The 3,656-nt window shown below is 46.2% G+C and overlaps 1 pseudogene; it reads right to left on the reverse strand.

Annotated features, from left to right (window-relative positions):
* Nucleotides 1-2,956: 2,956 nt before the first annotated feature.
* LOC126196555 (5S ribosomal RNA) lies at nt 2,957-3,074 on the reverse strand (annotated as a pseudogene).
* Nucleotides 3,075-3,656: the final 582 nt, after the last annotated feature.

Here is a 3,656-nt window from a genome sequence, read left to right on the forward strand (position 1 = left end):
AAAGATGTAAATCAAAACATCTTCAGATATTTGGGTTTTTTATGGGTTAGCTAACACTACATCCCTAGCGCAGTGAGCTTTCTTAGACGCTCCCCCCGTTTTTGTATAGGGTGTGAGAACAAATAGACACAAATATATGTGCTTCTAGGAGTGGGATACATCTACAACAGCCGGCCGGGGTGGCCGTGCGGTTCTAGGCGCTACAGTCTGGAACCGAGCGACCGCTACGGTCGCAGGTTCGAATCCTGCCTCGGGGATGGATGTGTGTGATGTCCTTATGTTACTTAGGTTTAGTTAGTTCTAAGTTCTAGGCGACTGATGACCTCAGACGTTAAGTCCCATAGTGCTCAGAGCAATTTGAACCATTTAAACATCTACAACAGGAAATATCCGAGATTGTCTGGGCATCTGTAATAGGAAGTATCCTATAGTGGGCATGTTATGTTAAGAGGGGACCTAGAAACGACGGAGAGGCTCCGTCCCCACCGCAGCCGCAGTGGTCCGCAACTTCAGGACGACTACCACAGTGAACTTCACCCCTCCGCCGCCCCACACCGAACCCGGTGTTATTGTGCGGTTCGGCACCCGGTGGACCCCCCGGGAACGTCTCACACCAGGCGAGTGAAACCCCTATGTTTGCGTGGTAGAGTAATGGTGGTGTACGCATACGTGGAGAACTTGTTTGCGCAGCAATCGCCGACGTAGTGTAGCTGAGGCGGAATAAGAGGAACCAGCCCGCTTTCACCGAGGCAGATGGAAAACCGCCTAATAACCATCCACAGACTGGCCGGCTCACCGGACCTCGATACAAATCCGCCGGGCGGATTCGTGCCGGGGACCAGGCGCTCCTTCCCGCCCGGAAAGCTATACGTTAGACCGCACGGCCAACCGGGAGGCCAGAGTGGGGGTACACGCATACTAAATTTAAGTGACACGATGTGTCATATTTCTCGGCTTGACAAATGCCGTGCTGGATGACGTAATGGTATGTGTCGTGTTATATGACATGACATCATCTTGACACGACGCATGGTATTACATGACACGTGTACCAATAATAACAATTAATAAAGCGAGAATACGCCGAGATGGATGATTTAAATGTCTTCGGAGCTGCCAAGTAAGTCGAAAAACTAGTTCCCTTCTTTTATGTCCCTAATTGCGCCCAGGGCGTATTCGCCTCTTTTGTGCTACGATGGGAGCATTTTTCATTATGATATTGGTCTGTATTTGACTTAAAATGTATCCAACTTAAAATGCCTTTTAACTACAGCTTTTTCTTCCTTTTCTCGTTTTCAGTAAACATTTTTCCTGAGGAAACAAATTTAGCATTCATTTTGACGGCTAGCTACTGAAATACAGCTGGAAAAGTTAAAGCGCCTGTAGCTAGCAGCAACTGGATTGTGATGTGGCTCTGACATCTGAGCTGCGTATCGGATTTATCTGCAGGCAGTGACAGATTTTTGTATACGCAAGGGCACTGGAGATATTGATGGATCGAGGGCTTTCTATCAGCAGATAATGAAATGCCATTGACGTCACGTTGCGCACGCATTAATCGCTTCCTCGACTGATGCCGGCGTCATCCGTCACGGGCGACCGAGTAACCCGATTTGCGCGCCCCGAGACCCGTGTGTAACTTTCACCATAAAGCGCTCTCTAATCCATCTGATGTCAGCAGTGTGAACAGTTCCACGGTTAGAACTAGTACCCACAGGTGTTATACACCAGTACGCTTGTCCTCTAGTACAGCACCTAAGACGAAATAAGATGTCAACAGCACGGAGCCAGGAATATTAACATCTACTGTCATATATTAACCAAGCAGAACCTTAGATAGCATTTCTTCAGATTACTTCATTTCAATAAGAAAATGCGTACAGTTGAGACGTGTCGGCCACATACATGACGGCAAGTCTAATGACACACATTAAGTTTCCCCAAACGATACAAGGCGAATGAGATCAATATAACTGGAGAAATTATGATCATTTAGTCTGGTAACAGTAGTTCACTTGGTCTCTTTGCAACTAGTAGTAACACCGCCGACAGTGTCTTGAAGTCTGTGGCTGCACGCACAAGTCTGTGCCCAGAGAAGTTTTGCGAAGCAGTAGAAGCCACTTTCTGCAGAAGATGGCAATGAAAATCTGACGGTAAAATCACTCGATACAGGAAGCACTAGGGTAGGTTATTCTCTGGCGGCGTTTGTGGACAGACCCAGGGGCATCTGTAACACTTTTAAATGGTTCTAAACTGTTCTCGTTCATAATTTAGGAACATTACGGGAGTATCTTGCTTGTGGAATTCATATAGTTTACGATTTAATGAAATTAATTTTTGCCACTTTCTCTGTTAGTTGAAACACAAGTCTGTAGTTCAGCTGGACTGTGAGTAGCGAGTTTTCCTCTTTTGTATGAGCCTATCTAAAACTGAACACTTTTTCTTTTCCACGGGGGTCTTCTTTAATCCTTAGGGTCGACTTGGTTATTAACGAATTTAAAGAGTGGCCACGTCTCCTTCATGTATCCATCGCAACAATTTCCTGTTTGTGAAATTTTATTTCCTTTGTGTTTGTATCGCAACTTTAAGGCGTGTGACGTATGTGATCTGTGCAAGAAATGTCTTACGATGTCATTATTCTTTTAGAGAACACACAATACCTACGAAACGCTCTCGATGACAAGTCATTAAAACTTATTTGCTAAGTGTCTCGCTACCTATTTCTACTTCTCGGGAGTTAACTTATCTCCGTCCGAGCAGATCTCAGAAAATCCTGACGGTACTGGCCTACCGCCGTGTCACCCTCAGCCTCTAGGCGTCACTGGATGCGGATACGGAGGAGCTTGAGTTCAGCATACCGCTCTCTCAGCCGTATGCCAGTTTCCGAGACCGGAGCCGCTGGTTCTCAATGAAGTAGCTTCTCAGTGTGCCTCACAAGGGCTGAATGCAGCCCGCTTGCCAACAGCGCTCGGCAGGCCGGATGGTCACCCATCCAAGTGCTAGCCAAGCCCGACAGCGCTTAACTTCAGTGATCTGACGGGAACAGGTGTTATCACTGCGGCAAGGCAGTTGCCGCTTCTCAGGAAGGCATTTCTAAAGTGACCTCTTGCGGAGCGACTGGCGATAAAAATTACTTTTTAAAGCCTGGTGTAATTTTCTGTGATGATGAAGAAGGAGAACAGAAGTACAAAGTACACGTAGCTTCTACTGAAATTTACACACACTCGTTGCGAACACCTAGCAAAAATTCACTGAACACTTACTCTATATGACTACGATTCCTATCACAACCTGGTCAAGATTTCCTGCCTTGTCCAACATTACCTGATTCAAGTTGGTGCTTTTAGTCTGCCGATCTCAATACTGACGGCACCTGCCACTCTGACCTACCTTCCCGCAGATATCACTTGGCGTTGACGTGCAATACTGCAGCACTGGTCTTGTCGCTAATTCTAATATTATTAGTAATAGGTAGCGACTGTGTCCACATGTACGAACTATTGTCGAAAGTATGAAGTGCTGAGAAGGTTAATAACACCAGACAGTAGACGGTGAGACATTGTGCTGACAGTTCGTCTTGTTTAGTAGAATTATCCATTGCGTGTTAACAACACGGGCTCAAGTCAGTAATACGTCAAGTGTCAAGGTTGAGTCTG

The sequence above is a fragment of the Schistocerca nitens genome, chromosome 7, assembly GCF_023898315.1.
Source record: "Schistocerca nitens isolate TAMUIC-IGC-003100 chromosome 7, iqSchNite1.1, whole genome shotgun sequence".
NCBI classification, from domain to species: domain Eukaryota; kingdom Metazoa; phylum Arthropoda; class Insecta; order Orthoptera; family Acrididae; genus Schistocerca; species Schistocerca nitens.